General features: G+C 38.5%; 1 protein-coding gene across 2 annotated transcripts in view; it reads left to right on the top strand.

Annotated features, from left to right (window-relative positions):
* Window positions 1-3,529: 3,529 nt before the first annotated feature.
* Window positions 3,530-20,867, top strand: part of STK33 (serine/threonine kinase 33) — a 161,572-nt gene continuing 144,234 nt past the window's right edge. For both annotated transcript variants that reach the window (XM_076002196.1, XM_012783956.2), the window contains exon 1: window positions 3,530-3,772. The gene's annotated coding sequence lies outside the window, so the exon portion shown is untranslated. The remainder of the gene's footprint in view (window positions 3,773-20,867) is intronic.

Raw genomic sequence — 20,867 nt, forward strand, 5'->3', positions numbered from 1 at the left:
ACTAAAGGCTGGGGCACTGTCTTGCTGTCTTGGAGCTTAACTTCTGGTGAAGGAAGAAAGAAAACAAACAGATTGTTTTAGATGATGTTACTTGCTCTGAGAGAAAGCAGGGTAATATGATAGACTATGAGATGAGACTATTTTAGATAGGGAGGTCAGGGAAGGCTTCACTGCGGAGGTGGCAAGTGAGATCTGAACAATGAGAAGGAACCAGCTTTGTGGTGCAATGGGGGCAGAGGCTCACAGGCAGAGGAAACAGCAAGTTTGAAGCTCTGCCTCGAGGGGGGAGGGAGGCAAGGGCAATATATGTAACCTTAACAACATTTGTACCCCCATAATATGCTGAATTAAAAAAAGATACTTAAACAAGCTCTCAAACTTTACAAAAACACTCTCAGTCTAAAAAAGAAATGTGAACTTGCCTTCTTCCTCATCTAGAAAACAGGAAGGAAAAAGTGAAGAGAGAAAAAAGTAGTTAGTAATGAATTGTTAGTTATTTAATCATTTAATTTTTTAAAAAGCAATCAAACAGTCCATGATATTGTAAGAGAATTTTGTTTAGCTTATAAAACGTGTAGGAAAATATATAAAAGGGTCCAAAAGATAACAATAAAACAGAATCAAGTACTAATAAAAAAAGTTTGAAATATTTGAAGGAGCTTAAAATAATAGTACAACAAAAAACCTCTGATAAAAGTAGGAATGATGGAATATGAAAGAGAGAGAACAGGAGAAAGCTGTAATATAGATATATAAACTGTAGAGTTTGACAAAGTTATTAAAGTTGAGTTGCAAATTTGGGATCTATTTTCCTGGAAGTCAAGGGGAAAAGGGAAAGGTATGTCAGTTTCTCAGGGGAAATTTTTTTTTTTTCTGGTGCTCAGGATTGAAATACATTTCTTCCATGGAGCTTTCTACACAAGGCTTAGAGTAGATTGTATTAGTGTGGTAGGTGCCTCTCCCCACAGATGTCCAAATCCTTGGAACGTGTGAATATGTTACTTTATATGCAAAAGGCATTATACAGATGTGATTAAGTTAAGGACTTTGAGACAGGGAGATTATCCTGCATTTTTTGGGGTCGGCGCAATCTAATCACATGGGTCCTTAAAAGCCAAGAACCTTTCCCAGCTAGAGTCAGAGGAAGATGTGATCTCAGAAGCATGGTCAGAAAGATGCAGTGTTGCTGGCTTTGAAGATGGAGGAAGAGAGCCACTAGCCAAGGAACGTGGGTAGCCTCTAGAAGCTAGAAAGGCCAAGAAAGATTCTCTCCTAGAGCCTCTAGAAAGGAACATATCCCTGCTGACACTCATTGCAGCCCAGTGAGACTTGTGTAGGGCTTTCTGACCTATAGAATTGCAAGATAATGCATATTTATTGTTTAAGTTACCAAGTTTTGATAATTTGTTACTACAGCCATATAAAACTGATATAGTTAGATTCATTTTGGTTGCAATAACAGAAATTCACCCACTTGAACTAGCTAAGCAAAAGAGTACAGTTTATTATAAAGAGTTGGAAATATTACATGAAATTCAAAAGCAGGAATGCAACTTATTTCAGGAAATATTATGACCGGGGATGGAAAACTATCAGAACTGTTTGGTCTTTTCTCTGTTCTCTTCGTGGATCTTTCTCATCCTGTTCTTTCCCCATTTTCCCTATAGTCTGTTTTTCTACATTTCTCTAGGCCATATGATAGCAAGGTAAGATATATCTGTGGACAGCTTCTGATTTTCCATGTTAATGATGTTCTATCTTTCCATGTCAGCTAGAGAAAGATTGAAATCTCTCAGTCCTAACTCCAAATTCCTGAGAGAGGACTATGATTGGCTCAGCTTGAGTGAGGTACCTAATATTAGAGCAATCAACTAGCCAGGTGGAGGATCCAAGGCTAGTTTCTAGGGAAAAAAGCATCTGGCTATACTGCTGTTTTTAAAATGCAACTTGCAACTTATCTGGAGGTCAAGAAACCATTAGTGGGTAGAAACCAGCATTAAAAAGAGACAAAAAGTATCATGGTGCATAACATGGGATATGGGTAATGTTTTATAAAACTTCTTTCAGTTATTAAATACATAGGTACATGTGTCCTGGGTGAGAATGTTAAGATGTATTTCTTTTGGTGGATTATGGCCCAAAATGTTTGAAAAACCCTGGGCTGGACAAGCTGGTAGGATTCTGCTACAAGGATGTAATAAATACTCTTAAAATAATCCCTCTAGTAAAATGCAAAGGTGTCACGAATATATACATATATATATATACACACACAGTATCTCTTAATATAAGCAAATGGCATAAGGCTAAAGCATGACTTGGTACAGGTAATGTTGCAAGGGTGAAGACAAAATGGTACACACACAGAGTTTTTGATGGTCTTACTCAATCCAGGATAAAACCTAGTCCAGTGGTCTGAGTTTGAAGTTACCAGTTGCTCACCATGGCCATTTTGAGCTTTTTTTTTCTCTCTCTCTTTTTGAGAGAGGGTTTCATTATGTTGCCTGGCTGGTCTCCAGTTTCTGGCCTCAAGTGATCCTCTTGCCTTGGCCTCCCACCGTGGCCTCCCAAAGTCCCACGGTCCATTTTGAGCTTTGATAGACAGCACAGCATGAAGCCCTACCTCTAAGCAATGAAATGAATCGTCCTGCTGTACAGGTATTACAGATAGTTATTGATGCTACAAGTTCCCACTCTCACAGTTATTGGCTATCAATCAATTTTAAAGAACATCATCAAATAATTAGGCCACTATTAGGAGAGTTGAATTTCTTCCCCACAGCTGCTAGAGAACAGGACTCACCACCACAGAAGCCATTCTTAGTTCAGGTCCATAAACTCATTAGCATACAGCTGGAGCCTGTATTTCTAGCTTCTACTGCATGGTCCCACAGAGATTTGTGGCTAAACGTATTCCTGGAAATTGTTATGTGATACATCAGGAGTCTTCTCAGCCCTCTCCTGTGGGGGCACACACCCTCCCCCCAGCACTCTCGTGTCTTTTTAGGCCAGCTCCACACCCACCGCAGTGAAAGGCTCGCAGCCCCAGCTGTGGAGAGAGAATGTTGGTGTGGGCATCCCTTCAGTACCGTGATATTACTGTTATAAAGCTTAAATTGTATCTAACATGTGGCTGCTTCTCTGTGTCTGAGACAGAATTCTCGGGTCAGTCCCTGAGAGGAGCTGCTGGAGGGGACGCCTGGGACGCGCCAGGCACGTAGGCGACCTCGTGCAGCCCGCGCCTCCTCGCCAGCCCCACTGCGGGGAGACGGGGCTACGCACCCGCTAGCGCGCTTTGTCCCCCCGCGGCCCCCGTCCACTCCGTGCGGCTGCTCTGCGGGCCAAAAAGTTTCTCCAGGTGCAGAATTCCGGGCTCGGCGACAACCGGCGCGAAGTGTGCGCGCCTGTAGGAGGCCAGCCCGCCCGCCGGCCGGGGTGAGTGGCTACTAGGGTCGCGGCGCAGGGCCGGTCCCACGGAGGGGGCGGGCGGCCGAGGGCGGTCGTCGGCTGCGGCCGTTGCTATGGCAACGCGCCAGGGCAAACGGGCCTCTGAGCCTCCCGCTGCTGGTCGACTGGCGGCCCCGCTGCTGGGGGACCTGGCGGAGCTCACGAACCCCTGCTGTGTCTCCAGGGGCCGAACCGTTGGGACCCCACTTCCCCCGGGTCCGGTGTTTGGAGTGGTCCCTGGCTGCCCCCGTTCATACGTCGTTTTACCTCCGCCCCATCTTGGGACGTGAACCTCTTTGAAAGTTGAGAGCGAATTTACTGTAGGGTAAGTGTGTGGGAAAAGTAAAACATCCTTAGAAATTCTAAAATTGCGTTTTTTCTTTCTCTCCTTTTTAATCTCCTAGACCTCATTATATGGTAGTTTTCTTATAGCACCTAATATAGTCCTCTGTACACAGTGGATACGCATAGGAAGAGATAGGATGACATGGGAGCAGCGCCTTACTGGCTCTGTGGGCAGGTAATTTAAGCACTCTGCTTCAGTTTCCTAAATGCAGATTATAATTTCTCACAAAATTGTGGGTTTAAATGAGCCTACATGTGAAACGTTTGTGAATGGTAAATGTAAAGCACTTGAGAATTAGTTGTAAGGGCTGTTTGGGTCCTAAAAGTGGTCTGATACTTCTGGTCCCACATCACCAGCTGAGGAGGATTTTCCTTTTTGTCTGACCACCAAACAACTCGAATATTCACCCAGAAAATAGAATGGTCATGTGTTGGAGGAGGGCTCTGTGAATGTAAAGAAATATCAACAGATTTTGAACCTAAATTTTCTCTCCTTGTTCTCCAGGTCCCACACCTTCCAATTGTGACCCATATGCAGACATATCACACATTTAACTTTTTAGCCCACATAAACCTCTAGTGTTCCTATCTCAGAGAATCATACCACCCTCTAGTTTACAAGCTAGAAATCTTGGCCTCATCCTTGATACCTGGCACTCCCTCTCCTTCCATATCTACATAATCATCAAATTCTGTTCATTTTATCTTCAAACCAAATCTCAAATCCATCCACTTATTTCTGTCCCTACCACTATCGCCCTAGACCAAGCTACTATTATCTCTTGCTCAGTCCCCTGTAATAGCATCCTAACTGGTCTAAAGGTATTCAGTCTATCCTTTCAATATTCCCATCCATTCTTTGTACTACAGCAGAAGTAATGTTTTAACAATTAAAATTTGATTATGCTACTTACCCCCACCACTCCTTTAGTTTAAAATCCATCATAGCTTCTCATTATTCTTGGGATAAAGATGCAACTCTAATGTGGCCTAAAAGTTGGGTGACCATATAGTTTGTCATCCAGACCAAGATATTTTTAGAGTAAAAGAGAGTATTATTATTTATACTGGGGCAAAAGGTTTAACCTGGGACTCTCAGACAAACTGAGGTATATGATTAGTCTATATTGGTTCTTTTTCACTCTGTGGTCACCATTTTCTGTCCTACTACAGGGCCTTTGCATATGTTCTTCTCCCTATCAGGTATGCTCTCCCGTCTTTTCTTTAGTCTGATTAACTCTTGCTCATCCTTCATATCTCAGATAAAATGTTTCGTCAGGAAAACTGCCTCTGTCTACTCTGTCTAGGACAAACCTTCTTAATATAGACTCTTACGACCCAGTTGTTTGTCCTTAGTAGCAATCGTCACAATTGAATTTAAAATTTGTCTGTGTGGGCCAGGCACCGTGGCTCATGCCTGTAATCCTGCACTCTGGGAGGCTGAGGTGGGTGGATTGCTGGAGGTCAGGAGTTCGAAACCAGCCTGAGCAAGAACAAGACCCCGTCTCTACTATAAATAGAAAGAAATTAATTGGCCAACTAATATATATAGAAAAAATTAGCCAGGCATGGTGGCCCATGCCTGTAGTCCCAGCTACTCTGGAGGCTGAGGTAGAAGGATTGCTTGAGCCCAGGAGTTTGAGGTTGCTGTGAGCTAGGCTGACGCCATGGCACTCACTCTAGCCTGGGCAACAAAGCGAGACTCTTGTCTCTAAAAAAAAAAAAAAAAAAAAAAATTGTCTGTGTGTCTGGCACATAGTATGCAGTTAATAAATGCTTACATGTTTGAATTATAAGCATTTTCCCATGTCATTAAACAGTCTCTGAAAATATCATGTAGTGGTTAGGAGCAGAGACTCCAGAAGCCAGAGAGAGAGTTTAGATTTGAATTCCAGCTCTGCCACAATTCCTTATCTGAAACTTGTGGGGCTATTTGTATTTTAAAATTCAGAATTTTTCAGTTTATAGAAAGATAACATGGACTATCACTTCTAGTGGGGCCTGGGACAGCACCCTGTAACCAAATACATTAACTTTTCTTTAGTAAAATGAATTCACTCTCAGTCAGATAAAGACAATATATAGTTTCATGTCAGCTTTTGCCAACAAATGAATACCACAGATTTTCATAAAACATTTGGTTTTCTGAGCATTTTGGATTTTAGAATTTTAGATAAGGATGTACAACTCTGTCTCAGTGTAACCTTGAGCCAATCACTTAATTTCTCTGGCTTCAGATTCCTCAACTGTAAAATGGAGATGATACTGGCACCTACCTATCTCACAGGTTCCATGTCATGTTGTTTTTTTTTTGTTTTTTTTTTTGAGACAGAGTCTCACTTTGTTGCCCAGGCTAGAGTGAGTGCCGTGGCGTCAGCCTAGCTCACAGCAACCTCAAACTCCTGGGCTGGAGCGATCCTTCTGCCTCAGCCTCCCGAGTAGCTGGGACTACAGGCATGTGCCACCATGCCCGGCTAAATTTTTTTTTATATATATATCAGTTGGCCAATTAATTTCTTTCTATTTATAGTAGAGACGGGGTCTCGCTCTCACTCAGGCTGGTTTTGAACTCCTGACCTTGAGCAATCCGCCCGCCTCGGCCTCCCAAGAGCTAGGATTACAGGCGTGAGCCACTGCGCCCGGCCCATGTCATGTTGTTTTGAGGAGTAAATGATTTAATACATGTTAACTGCATAGAAACAGTATGTCAGTGCTTAGTCAGTGCTCTATAAGGGTCAGCTCTTATATAATTTTTATTAGCTCTGTAAAAATCTATACTGTGGATAAAACATGATTTATTTATAATTTACTTATTGTTGTATATTTATATTTTAAGTATAAAATGTACTGATGAAAGTCTTTATACTTAAATCTTTTCACTAAATTTTTGACTTAAGGTTAATTCCTAAAAATGAAATTACATAGTCAAAGGGTGGGAACATTGTGAATGTTTTTGAAACATATTGCCATGCTGTTCTTCTGAAAGATTATACCAATTTACAATCCCACTGTCAGTTTTATGAGACTCATGTTAGCATTATCATTTAAAAATTTTTTTTGCTGGCCGGGCGCGGTGGCTCACGCCTGTAATCCTAGCTCTCTGGGAGGCCGAGGCGGGCGGATTGCTAGAGGTCAGGAGTTCAAAACCAGCCTGAGCAAGAGCGAGACCCCGTCTCTACTATAAATAGAAAGAAATTAATTGGCCAACTGATATATATATAAAAAATTAGCCGGGCATGGTGGCGCATGCCTGTAGTCCCAGCTACTCGGGAGGCTGAGGCAGAAGGATTGCTCGAGCCCAGGAGTTTGAGGTTGCTGTGAGCTAGGCTGACGCCACAGCACTCACTCTAGCCTGGACAACAAAGCGAGACTCTGTCTCAAAAAAAAAAAAATTTTTTTTTGCTAATTTCACAAATAATGGCACCTCCTCACTTTAACATCACATTGTCATTATGAATGTGTTTAAGTGTTAAATCTTATTGTTAGCTATTAGATATTTCTTTTCTGTAAATTGTCTGCACAAGTTTTTTAATGGTTTTTCTAATAGAGTCTCAATTTTTTCTTTTCAATTGTTTATTTGTTTGATTTCTGTCTTCCCCAGCCCAGCTAGGAGTCAGTATGCTGGGCTTTGACTGGAATTAGTCAGATTAGGTATCCCTGGAGCCTGGGACGAGTTGTTACTTGTCTGCAGGCCACAGAGAAGGGCAGAAAACAGTGTTTCAGAGGCTGGGTCTTGGGGAAAATCTGGAACCAAGATGAGGCTTGACGACCTTTTTATCTGAACCTTCAGTCAAACAGGGCTCAGAAGAAAGAGGGCATCCAGATAGACAAAGGACCAAAGCAGATGATGAGAGGCAAAGTAATCCTCAAAGCTGCGAGAAAGAAGCTATAACCTTTTTGCTTTTTTGGAGGAACATTGCAGTTTCTTGAATAGAGAGAGAGAGAAATGCAATGCTAGGGCACTATCTTGCCCACATACTGATTTGTATGAACTCTTTTTTTTTTTTTTTTGAGATAGGGTCTCACTCTGTTGCCTAGGCTAGAGTGCAGTGGCATCATCATAGCCCACTGTAACCTCAAACTCCTGGGCTCAAGTGATTCTCCTGCCTCAGCCTCCTGAGTAGCTGGGACTACAGCACGTACCACCATGCCTAGCTAATTTTTTTTTTTTTTTTTTTTGAGCGATGGGGTGTCACTATGTTGCTCAGGCTTGATTTGTGCGAACTCTTGGTACACTAAGGCTATTAGCCCTTTGCTTGTCATATGGGGCATTTCCTCCACAGTTGCCTTTTCATTTAATTTATGATGACTTTCGATTTATAGAAATGAAAACAATTTTATGTTTTCTACCAATTAACGTTTTGCTTTATGCTTCATTGCTTTTATGCTTACAAAGTCCTTCCCAAGCAGAGACCAGATAACTATCCACATTTTCTGTGAAAATGTTATTTTGTAATATCAGCAAATCAAGAGGTAAAGAAAGTAAGTAAAAGGGAGTTGGGTGGTGTGAATTCCAATAAAAAAGCTAAAAGATGGTGATACAAAGGGTGATACTCATACCATCTTCATGTGTCCTTGAAGCTAGGAGAAGAAAAGAACTTATACTGTGGTAAGGGAGATTGAGGAAGGCTGTTTCCGATAGTTGTCTGCCACACATTGTGAACTTGTGGAGTCTTATCCTAACAGACTTACAGAGGAAATGTCCTTCTGAAAGAGATCTGATCTCTAGACATATTTTCTATTTTTAACCATTCTATGATCCTATATAGTATTTCGAGCACCCATAGTTGTTAGATACAGAGAAATAACTTCCCTGATTTTATAAAGAGGCTTAAAAAATGGAAAATATAATATAAAATTAATTGCTGACTTTCTTGGCATTGATAAACTGGTATGCCTTAAGATGTGTTTTAGAAAGAATTTCTCTTCATGCTGATCTCCAATAAATATTAGTGAGGCTAATTGTGTTTTGCTTGGATTTGTCTTAGGGCTTTAGAGTGAAGAATGGACGCCATATTGTTAAACTGTATTAATATATCTTTTCTTAGTTTATTAACTAAAATAAATTGTAGAGTGCATAAGAAACTAATCACCTCACAAATCCCTGCAGTTTTATTGACCTGAAGTTGTCTTAAGAAAGGTTTACTAGGTGAGGGCAATAATTTTAATAATTAATTACAATGTCCTTTCTACATATAATGGACTAATTATCTTTCTTAATAACCATTAACTTGTCAGTTTGAATATCAATGAGGATGTGGTATTACATTAGGAATACCATAATAGGAAACCATGTCAATCTTCTATTGATAAAGATAAGTTGATTTAGAAATACTGTTACTGATTGCCTTATTTTTGATCAAATTATTTAGTAAACAATAGTAACTCTTATAAACATTCATTCAACAAATATTTATTGGGTGCTTCTGATATGGCCAGGCACAGTTCTAGAATATTGCATTATATCTTCACTTTTACATTGTATGTGTAAAAAGTTTGCTTGTGATTCAGTATTCTTAACATGAGCTGATGGTTATTTAGAAAAACTGGTCATTTGGACTCACACATATTAATTCAGGGATTTATAAAAAAGCCTTATATGAAATGTTCACCTTGTCTCCAAGGTTGAGAGGTTGGTAATTGAAAGTTCTACTCTGTTACTTTGTCGTTATCACGGTGGAATGCTCCTCTGCAGTGACAGAGCTCACTGGGAGAGAATCCATTTACCATTTACCAAAGGCAGAGCATCTGAATCTCAGGTTCTTATACTTGAATTCTTTCAAGTTTGTTTGCCGTTAGCAAATCTAACGTAGAGGCTCTTATATCTGCTCTAGGGAGCTCAGCTTCCAAACAGCTGAGATAGTGGGAAGAAAGCAAATATTTATCCTTGGATATTTTTCATGGAAATCTAATTAATTTTCCTCTCAGTCTTTGTTATTTTGGTGTTCAGTTTATGGCTTTAAAATTCTATATTTTTCATATTGGTTATTATGAAAGTAAACACCAATGCCCAGCAGTGATTTTCAAGTTTATTGCTTTACTGTCGCATCTCTTTGATGGTACATACGTTATAATGAGTACACTTAGCTTCATTTTATAGTTGTACCTCACTGTTTTTATTGGGATATAATTTACACATCATACAAGTCACCCTTTGAAAGTGTACAATAAATGTGCAAACATCACCACTACTTAATTCCAGAACATTTTCGTCACACCAAAAAAGGAACCCAGCACCCATTAGTAGTCACTCATTGTTCTCCCCTTCCACTACCTGCCACCCCCAGCCCTTGGCAAACATGAATCTACTTTCTCTCTCTGTAGATTTGTCTGTTAAGGAAATTTCATATAAATGGAATCATACCATGTGGCCTTTTGCATCTGGCTTCTTTCATTTCGCATGATATTTTCAAAGTTCATTTCTGTTGTTGTATCAATATTTCATTCCTTTTTGACCAAATAAAATTCCACTGTATGGTACATTTTGTTAATTCATTTATCAGTTGATTTCCATTTGGGTTGTTTCCTTTTTTGGGTCTTACGGATAATGCTGCTGTAAATAATTGTGTACAAGTTTTTGTGTGAACATGTATTTTTAGTTCTCTTGGATTCTCCAGGAGGGGAATTGCTGGTCAAGTGGTAACTCCACTTAACTTTTTGAGTAACTGCCAATCTGTTTTCCAAAGTGGCTGTAAAACATTCCCAACAATGTATGAGACTGCTCATTTCTCCACCTCCTCACCAAAACTTGTTGTCTTTTTGATAGCCATCTTAGGGTGTGTGAAATAATATCTCATTATGGTTTTGATTTACATTTTCCTGATAACTAATGATGTAGTTATCTTTTCTTTTTTGTTTTTTGAGACAGAGTCTCACTTTTGTTGCCCGGACTAGAGTGCTGTGTTGTCAGCCTAGCTCACAGCAACCTCAAACTCCTGGGCTCAAGCGATCCTCCTGCCTCAGCCTCCTGAGTAGCTGGGACTACAGGCATGCGCCACCATGCCCGGCTTTTTGGCCAATTAATTTCTTTCTATTTATAGTAGAGACGGGGTCTCACTCTTGCTCAGGCTGATTTTGAACTCCTGACCTTGAGCAATCTACCCGCCTCGGTCTCCCAGAGTGCTGGGATTATAGGCGTGAGCCACTGCACCCGGCCAATGTAGGTATCTTTTAATGTATTAGTTGGTCACTGGTATATCTTCTTTGGATATTTGATTTGCAAATATTTTCTTCCATTCTGGAGGTTGCCTTTTTACTTTCTTGGTAGTATTTTTTAAATACTACCAAGAAAGTAAATTAAAAAAAAAAATTAAAAGTTTTATATTTTATGAAGTCAAGTATATTTTTTCTTTGGTCGCCTGCCTTTAGGTGCTATATCTAAAAAAAAAATGCATAGTACAAGGTCACGAAGATTTACCCCTATGTTATCTTATAAGAGTTTTATAATTTTGGCTCTTGAATTTAGGTTTTTGATCCATTTTGAGTTAATTTTTCTATATGATATGAGGTGGATATCCAGATCCATTGTTTTGCATATAGTTATCTGAATGTCCTAGCACCATTTGTTGTATTCTTCACAGTACTCATTAAAGTCAACTTGTGAGTCATGTTTCAGGGGAAGAAGTTTGGCTGATCCCTTGTCATCCTAATTAAATGCCACCACCCTACACAGAGGACATTCCAGGCAAAGGAAAATTCCATATTGCTAATAGGACTTAGGCTCCAAATTTCTATGTAGGCTTATAATTTGGTAAATTGGTGGTATGGGTTGAATGTTTGTGTTCTCTCAATTCATATGTTGAAGTCTCAGTCCCCTGATGGTATTTGGGACATTTGTGAGATAATTAGGTGGGTCTTTGCATTACTGCCCTTATGAGGGCATGAAAAGACCAGAGCTCTTTCTGCTCTCTACTATGTGAGGATACAACAAGAAGATGGCCATCTGCAAACCAGGAAGAATATCTTTACCAGACACCAGATCTGCAGGCACTTTGGTCTTAGGCTTCTCAGAACCCAGAGCTGTGAGAAATAAATCTTTGCTGTGTAAGCCATCCAGTCTATGGTATTCTGTTATAGCAGCCTAAGCTGACCAAACAATTGGCCTGTACGGATGTAAGCTTCAGGGCTGCTTTCCTCTCTAATCTAACTTAAGGCCTCTAAATAGGCCCACATGGATGCCTCCTTGCCCTCTTTCTCTGGATCATAACCTGATTGCCATGACCATTTCTTGGCTTTTGGGGGAAAGGGAAGAGCAAAGGAAGGATCGCTTTTTTACGAGGTGAAGAGCCTATATAAGATTTTCCTTGCAGTCTCATGGGTGAAAAAGGAAGAACCATGTGAACCTTTCCACAAAAGAAAAGGTGGTGTTCCTCAAGGGAAGACTGAGCTTTTCACCTTTTTGTACCTTCTGTTGCTTCTTCTGAAAACTCCTCCCTCTGGAGTCATGATCCAGTGGAACTTTGGCTGGTTCAGAACTCCTTATCCTGGAGTGGACCGATAGGGAGGCATGCTTTGTGCTCTTCCCAGAGGTTCAAGTGTGCAGTGTGGAAAAAACTTAGGATTGGGGTCAGGCTCATCTGGGTTCAAATTTTGGCCCTGCATCTCTAGCTTTGGTTCCTTTATTTATAAAATGGGACTTATAATTCCAATTTCCCAGGATCATGAAAAACAAATCAAATATCATTTGTAAAGTATCTAACACATTTGTGGCTGTTCAACAAGTGCTAGTTTCCCTTCTCTCTTTTCCAAAATATCCAGGAAAATCTGTATAAATTTGTATAAATGCACTTTTTTTAAAAGTCCACAGAATCTTAGAATTGGAAGGGTTCTTTATAATCATGGCCATAGATGACACTTTGCTGGATCTTTCAAAGCTCTTTGTTCACTTGATTTATTCAGTCATTTTTTATTGATCACTTACTATGTTTCAGACATTGTTCTCTGTATGTCTGTCACAAGCCATTGGGGGAGAGATGACAGATATACATGATGCAGAGCCTGGTGCACAGTTGTTTTTTCCCTCATCCTCATTGCCTTAATTTGATTCATTCTTTTACTAAATTATGAGCCAGACACTATGCTAGGTTTTTGGGACACAAAGATAAAAAGATATAATCCCTGTCAAGCTCATAAGCTATTGTGGAAGCAGGCCAAGAAATTATAATATCCTATGGGAGGTGCTATAATAGACACATAGATTGGTGCTAAGGGAGCTGGAGGAGAGCACTTCCACGTCTGCTTGGGGAAGCCAGGGAAGGATGATCAAAAGGGGAAAGGAATCTGAGGCAGAAGGTGCAGCAGGCTCAAAGGCCTGGAGGTGGGAAAGCATGTAGGTCTTTGAAGAAGCTGATATTCAGGAGAATAATGGGAGACAATGACGAGAAAGGCTAGTGGGGCCAGTTTACAAAAAGCCTGTTATACTAGGCTTGGATTTGAGGTCAGTTTTGATGTGGAAGACAGAAACACAATTTGTAGTTAAGAATTAACGTCTGCCTTGGTTTTCTTCTTATTCTAAGTCTGGCTTTAAAAAAAATTCTTTTCTTTATCTTTTGTCTTTAGCATATCCCTAAGCATCTGCTATTTTGGGCTTTTGCCTTCCTGATTCTCTTCATATAGCATCCTGCCACTTTCATGTCATTCTTAGTTACTTGCTTATATACTTTGGGGTTATAACCTTTTAGCTCATGGAGAGCTCCCTCTGTGGCCATATACTTTGTCTGAAAGGGTCTATCTCCTGTTTGCTCCAGGGCTTAGTCAGTAAAAGGGAAGACTTACATGTTGGCTGAGACCTAGTGGAGAGAGAGAAAGCTATTGGAGAAGGGCCAGGTATGTAGGGGAAGGCCCCTGAACCAGAGGTTTTTTGTCCTAATGCTTCTGATGTTGGCATAGTTATATAGTCTTCCTCCTGATCTCGTGTAGTCACTCACTGGTTGTCCTTGCTCTGAGGCTGTCTCTCTCCAGCGTCTTTGGCCTTGACTTATTTATAGTAACTGAGGGTTAAGGAGTGGCCCAGCAGCTCAGGAGTTTTAGTCTTGTTAAGGGCAGCCATTCTTCATGTATCCAGTTACAAGATTCATCCCCTCAAGACACAGCCTATGCCAGCCCTTCAGACATCAAAGAGCATGATCTGAAGTTCCAGATGACACTCAGGATTCCAGGATTTTGTTCTGGAATCCTATCTACCTTATGAATCATTGAAGGAACTGGCTTTGAAACGAAGATTGGTTAGAATTTGGAAGGGAAGATACGAATATTCGAAGTTGTTCAAATATAGTAGACAAAGTCCCAGATTTTGGTCTTGAGTTCTGGCCCTGCCACTTACTAGTTTTGTGTTGTTTTTTATTTTTCCATCTAAATTCCTTTCAGTCTAAAATAATTCTGTGATTCAATAAATGTAACAGGCAGTGACTGCTCTGATTAGATCTGGATCCTTGAGGCAGATTGAGTGGCAGCATTTTAGCTTTTGAGCTCAGCCACCAGTGAATTGAAATTGTAATAGCTGTATTCATTATACTCAGAATTGAATGAGTTATTAATAAGCCATTCCTTAGTCCCATATTATCTCTGTTTTACAGACTAATTTTTTTCAATAGGATTTCCTTAATTGTATGAAATGTTTCATTCTTAGAATGCTTAAAATATCTGATTGCTATAATCTCCAGGGAAACTAAACAGTCTTAATTACATCTAGTATTTTTTATTACATTTGATTTTGATTCTTTAGATGAGATTAAAAGTAAGTTATTTTAAAGGATATGACTACTCCATATATAACTATGCTTATTGTAAATTTAGAAAGTTTTGGTCATATTATATTAGCATTATCATTATCTCAGATAATTAGGTTATGGACTAGCTAGAGAGGGGTTAACTTCTTCCAGAATGAATAGCTTGATGATACTATTTTTTACTACCCTTCCCCCATTTTTCTTATAATTGTCTTTGGATAGCATTGATTTATATTTTCTGTTCATCTAATAATTTTCATAATGCATGTCAGACTTTCTCCCTAGAAAGCAGATGGTTCTTGAGTTTAATCCTTTCCCAAATATCTGCTTCCTAGTGAGTAAATGTGGGTAATAATTTGTGAAGTATATCTTTTAGTTCTGGATGCCATTTTTTTCAGTAGAGATATTGGCAAATTGAATTTCATGCAGAAGGTAAAGGGACTGGGATGGTGAAGATCCTTAAATAATATGAAGGACATCTGAGGGTGTTGGGGATGTAGAAAAGATGGCTAGCCTCTAGGAAATATGACCAAGGAGACATATGCTCATTTTCTTCATATCTAGAATGCTGAGACCTGTGACCTGTTAAAGAGGACTAGGCATATCTTTAAGGAGGACATAACTAGGCATGACCTGTAAGAAGATTTATAGGGAGATAATTTTGGCTTGCTATGAGGAGAAGCATTCTATTTTTGGTGTCCAGTTAAATGAGCTTCTTGGGGAAAGTAAGAAATGGGCTCCTCATCATTAGAAAACTTTCTAATAATTCTGTGCTTCATTTGGAACCAGAAAAGATCCTGAATAGCCAAAGCAATCTTAAACAAAAAGAACAAATTTGAAGGCACCATATTACTAGACTTCAAACTATACTACAAGACTATAGTAGTCAAAACAGAATAGTATTGGCACAAAAATAGAGACATAGATCAATGGAATAGAACAGAGAACCCAGATATAAGACCATTCACATACAGCCAACTCATCTTTGTCAAGGCAGACAACAATATACACTGGGGAAAAGAATCTCTATTCAATAAATGGTGCTGGGAAAATTGTATAGCCACATGCAGATGCAGAAGAATTAAACAGGATCCATATCTCTCACCATTCACAAAAACTAATTCAAGATGGATTAAAGACTTAAAATGTAAGACATGAAACCATAAGGATTCTAAAAGAAAATGTAGGAAAAACTATTCTAGATATTGGCTTAGGCAAAGAATTTGTGACTAAGATCCCAATGGCAATTATAGCAACAACAGAAATAAATAAATGAGACTTGATTAAATTAAAAGCTTCTGCACAGCTAAGGAAATAATAGAGCAAATAGGCAACTTACAGAATGGGAGAAAATATTCACAAGCTATACATCTGATAAAGGGCTAATAATCAGAATCTACAAAGAACTCAAGCAAATCAGCAAGAATAAAAATAAACAACCACATTAAAAAGTGGGCAAAAGCATCCTTTGAAGTGAAGTATCACAAGAATGAAAAAATAAGCACCATATCTACTCACCATCGAATTGGTACTAATTGATCAACATTAAGGTACTCACATGGAAGTAATATTCATTGGGTGCCAGTCAGGTGGGAGAGGGTTGGTGGGAGTAGGTAAACTCACAACTAATGGGCACAGAGCACACCGTATAGGGGATGGACATGCTTGTAGCTCTGGCTTAGGTGAGGCAAAGACATTATATATAACCAAAATGTTTGTACCCACATAATATTCTGAAATTTTTAAAAAAGTGGGCAAAAGGCATGAACAGAGCTTTTCAAGAGAGGATAAACAAATGGCCAATAAACATATGAAAAAATACTCAACGTCACTAATCATCAGGGAAATGCAAATTAAAACTACAGTGAGATATCACCTAACCCTAGTTAGAATGGCTTTTATTAAAAAGTTCAAAAACAATAGATGCTGGTGTGGATATCGAGAAAAAGGAACGCTTATACAGTGTTGGTGGGACTGCAAATGAGTACAACCTCTATGGAAAGTAATATGTAGATTCCTCAAAGAACTAAGAGTAGACCTACCATTCAATCCAGCAATCCCACTGCTGGGTATTTACCCAAAGGAAAAGAAGTCATTTTATCAAAAAGAAACTTGCACTGGAATGTTTTTTATAATACAATTCATAATTGCAAAGATGTGGAATCAACCCAAGTGCCATCAGTTTGTGAGCAGATTAACAAAATATGGTATATGTATACCATGGAATACTAGTAAGCCATAAAAAAGGATTCATTAATGCATTTTGCAACAATTTGGGTGGAACTGGGATTCTAAGTGAAGTATCTAAAGAATGGAGAAACAAATACCACATGTACTTGCAATTAAATTGGAACTAACTAGTGAGCACACAGGTGGAAGTGGAAATCAAGTAGGAGGGGGAGGAAGAAGTGGGGATGGGTGTACCTAACGGGTACAGTGAGCACTATCTGGGTGATGGGCACACTTATATCCCTGACTCAAGCATTACAAAAATGATCCATATAACCAAAAACATTTGTACCCCTGTAATGTTTTGAAATAAAAAGTTTCTAAAATAGAAAAACAAAACAAAAGAATAAATGAAGGACAAAATATAGAATATATTAATAAACAGTATCCACATCAGCATCTGTCAGATCTTCTGTGAAAGAAATTCCGTGCTGTACCAGATATCCTCAGATATGCTGCAATTCTTGATTCTGTGGTTGCCTTGCTACTACCGATGCTAGGAAGAGGCTATTTCTCTATTCTAGGTTTTGCTTTAGTGATTTATATGATTGATTTTTATATTCCTAAATATACAGTAGGCTAGAAGGCTATGATGTAGTGTATGAAAATGTCTGACATTAGTTTTTTTTTTTTAGATAGTTCATAAAGCAGGTATATACCATGTGTACATACATACTTATATACACTCATTTGTTTTATATAATTGAGTTATACCTTTTTAATTTTGTCTTCTGTTCCTATTGTTATAAAATATCAATCTATATGCTGTAGAGATCTCTGAGTATAAGAAAATGTTTTTTATTTTATTTTTATTTATCAAGTTGATTTTTTAAAAATATAGCTCTGTTAAATCTTCAAAATAGAATCAACAAAGAGCTTTTGTGGAAGTAAGGAACTAAAAACTGGTGGTTTTATTGTGAGATTATTTGAGAAAGATCTATAAATAGTATGGACATTCAATTAGTGTCTTAGATATTTAAGAGTAGGAAGTGGGAGCACTACAGACATTTTGGAAAATTGTGTTTTCAGACTCACTTACTAATTGGATTATTGAGTGGTGTATTAGTGGTTTCAAATGGCATTACAATTCATTGCAATTCTGACCTGGGGTAATATATGTAGAGTAAAATGAAATCCATCTTCCTGAAGAACTACTAGTTATATCAAACGATTAAATCTGATTTTAAAATAAAGCATTAAGTGCAAACCACTAAGAGTTCAAAAAATACTTACAGGTCCCATGAAAGAATATTTAGTGCATTTAGCTTTCAAACAGTTTGCTCATTGTGGATAAAATGCCTTTAAATTGATGAAAGTTAGCCGGGCGCGGTGGCTCACGCCTGTAATCCTAGCACTCTGGGAGGCTGAGGCGGGCGGATTGCTCGAGGTCAGGAGTTCGAAACCAGCCTGAGCAAGAGCGAGACCCCGTCTCTACTATAAATAGAAAGAAATTAATTGGCCAACTAATATATATATAAAATTAGCCGAGCATGGTGGCGCATGCCTGTAGTCCCAGCTACTCGGGAGGCTGAGGCAGCAGGATTGCTTGAGCCCAGGAGTTTGAGGTTGCTGTGAGCTAGGCTGACGCCACGGCACTCACTCTAGCCTGGGCAACAAAGCGAGACTCTGTCTCAAAAAAAAAAAAAAAAAAAAAAAAAAAAAAGAAGTAAATTGATGAAAGTTATTATGATGATAAATTAATAAAATAGGGGAAGTTACATATCTTCTCTTTGAAATATATCCATCCTTCAGGGACAGAGAGTTCGCTTTCAGGACACACTTTCTTCTGAAGTGGTCCCTTTTCTTAAATCAGTGGAGATGAACCTCAGCTCAATATGGGTATATTAGAGCTTTGATTTGGCATTGTGAAAAAGAAAGCCATCATGCTGGGAGAATTTCCCTGGTTACAAAGATACAAGTTATCTTATATGTAGAAAATATATATTTCTTAGCATTTATGCAGAAACATCATGAGATGTGAACAAGAAAATTGTAAACATTGTGTATATTAGTTGCAGAAAGCTTTCTAGGGAAATGAGCTGAGTTAAGGCTTTCTGTGTGAGCAGTGTTGGGTTAAGGTTTGGCTCAAGGTGAGGAATGTGACTTGGTGAGGAAGGAAAAGGCACCTAAGGAGGAATTTAGAGGGAGGGATGAATGAAGCAGCAGATACCATTGCTTAGCTGAGGGTGCAAGTCTGAACTTCCAAGTAGAGGGAAATGTCAGGGATAATGGGGTGAAAGGACATAAGGGTAGATGATGGGGATTACAGTGCTTTTTCCACCAGACCACTTGGCTCTCAGATTGCTTACAGCTGGGGTAACAAAACCACCATCTGAAATGGTGACAGATAATAACAGATTACCTGTGATGAAGTGCTAGTAGCTGGAATTCAGAGGGGAGAGACTTGTAGCTACAAGATCCAGGACAGCTTCTGTGAACCAGGTTTTGGGTTACATAAGCCAAGAGCTCTCTAAATGAGGGAAGGAAAGCATGATTTCCTAGTAAGAATGGACACTTCCTGGTAAGAATGTGAGAAAATGAGCAGCGAAATGAAATTTGAATTCTAGGAAGCTTTTTTTTCTTATAAAGCGTGTGGTCTCTGGCAAGTCACTTCTCTTCTTTGGCTTTTATTTATTTGTTTCATTATTTTAAAATCATTTAAATTCATATTTAGTAGGTTGCTCTTAAATTAAAAATTTTGTCTACAAAAGAGGGATAAAATGTATGCTTTGCTTCCCTCATAGTTGTTGAAAAAATCAGTGTACTTTAAGGGACTTTCTATTTCTGGGATTCTTATTCCAGAAATTGAACTAAAGTGTTTGAAAATACCTTATAAATGGTAAAGTAGGACTACAAATATAAATTGGTGACATTTGGTATTTAGTGCAATAGAGTCTACGTAGATATGTCTCTATATGGTGGCAAAGAAAGCTGGACTAAAAGGTTTAGATTTGATATAAAACCTATATCAAGTGTGTGATGGCTCCTAATTGCCTCACTCATACAGTTCATACTCAAGCTGATTCTTTGGGGTCTGTGCTAATCACTAGCAGTTGTAAAATGGACAGAAATGGCTGAATGAAATACAGTTTTGAAAGAACTAGCAAAATTTGCTCACTGAGAATAAGAAGAAAGAAAAAGGGATTGGTGATGGCTGTAATTTTGTGATTTCCAAGTCTGCAGTACCATTTTAGAAGACAGCATTAAATAATGATAATTGCTAAGCATTTGTGCTAATTGTTTTGTATACTTGATTTGTTTTCACACTCACAGTAAGTATCATTACTCCCATTTTACAGATAAGAAAACTGGGGCTTGGAGAACTTGCCTAATGTTACATACTAGTAAATGGCAGAGCTGGGGCTTAAACCCGGATCTTCTTCTCCACAGAGCCACTGCATAACAATTACCCGAAATATTCTTTTAAACTTTAATTATTTTTGGATACATAATAGTTGCACTTGGTACATAATTTAAAAATAGAGGGGTATCTAGTGGAAAAGTCTTCCTTTTGTCCCTGTCCTCTTGACACCCATTTTACTTCCCTGGAGCAAAATAACAGTGAGTTCCTTTTAGAGATGTTTTGTGTATCAGTTTAAATTAAATACATAAAAATATATGTATATAGTGCATATATAGTATATTATAAATAAATAAAAATTTTACCCCTGTTTTATACAAATGATAATATACTATAGGTACTGTCTTATACCTTGATATTTTTTTTTTTGCCTAAAAATATCTAGGGGATTGTTCCAGTAAAAAAAAAAAAAGCCTCTTTATTTTTAGAATTGTTACATACTATTGTGCTGTATGGATGTACCACAATTTACTTATCTCGTCTCCTATTAAAGAGCATTTGAATGTTTTCTAATTCTTGGCTATTACAAACAACATTGTAATGAATAACTTTGAATTTATTGTGTACATGTATATATTCACTGTATGTGTTAAACAAAAACTAGGGGATTGTTATGAGTATGGTAAAATTCACTATAGGAAGAGTTATGTTTTATTACTAATACAGAAGTTTTTTTATTCTAAGTACAGGTGTATAATAAATCATACATATATGAGTGCTTTTCTATCAGCAGGGCTCCATATCAGGCACTGTAATCA

The sequence above is a fragment of the Microcebus murinus genome, chromosome 4, assembly GCF_040939455.1.
Source record: "Microcebus murinus isolate Inina chromosome 4, M.murinus_Inina_mat1.0, whole genome shotgun sequence".
Lineage (NCBI taxonomy): Eukaryota > Metazoa > Chordata > Mammalia > Primates > Cheirogaleidae > Microcebus > Microcebus murinus.